The sequence below is a fragment of the Vombatus ursinus genome, unplaced genomic scaffold (assembly GCF_900497805.2).
Source record: "Vombatus ursinus unplaced genomic scaffold, bare-nosed wombat genome assembly UNPS02014241.1, whole genome shotgun sequence".
In the NCBI taxonomy this organism is placed as follows: Eukaryota; Metazoa; Chordata; class Mammalia; order Diprotodontia; family Vombatidae; genus Vombatus; species Vombatus ursinus.
Genome location: NW_020954019.1, coordinates 4,752 through 5,229, shown reverse-complemented (window position 1 = coordinate 5,229; position 478 = coordinate 4,752).

Below are 478 nucleotides of genomic sequence, written 5' to 3'. Positions count from 1 at the left end.
TTTTTCTACCAGGGTCATTACTCCTAACATCTCAGCTCTGAGGAATACAGCACACAAACAGAAGTGTTCACATTCTGGTAAGTCAATGGACATACCTATTTCCTCCCCTTTCCATCTCATGGCCTTCAATAATTTTAGTCACTTAGAGGAATTTATTATCTATAAGACCCCTATGGCTAAACAAAATTCTGTAGAAAGGCATTGAAGCATAACTTGAAATAGGCAACTTTTAAAAATATATCATCATGGTAAATTTATTGAGTTTTTATTGTGTCTATATGACTGAGTCATTAAACATAATACCTAACATCTAAAGTCTTACTCTCAATGGAAGAAGGGGTGAAACTATATAAATGATCAATTCCATATGAGCCAACACAAAGTAAGATTACAGTGATTGTTATAGACAAACAGTTCTATTGAGCTTGGAAAGAATATTACTAGGAAGCAGAATGTGTAAAGATGACTCCCCAGGAGA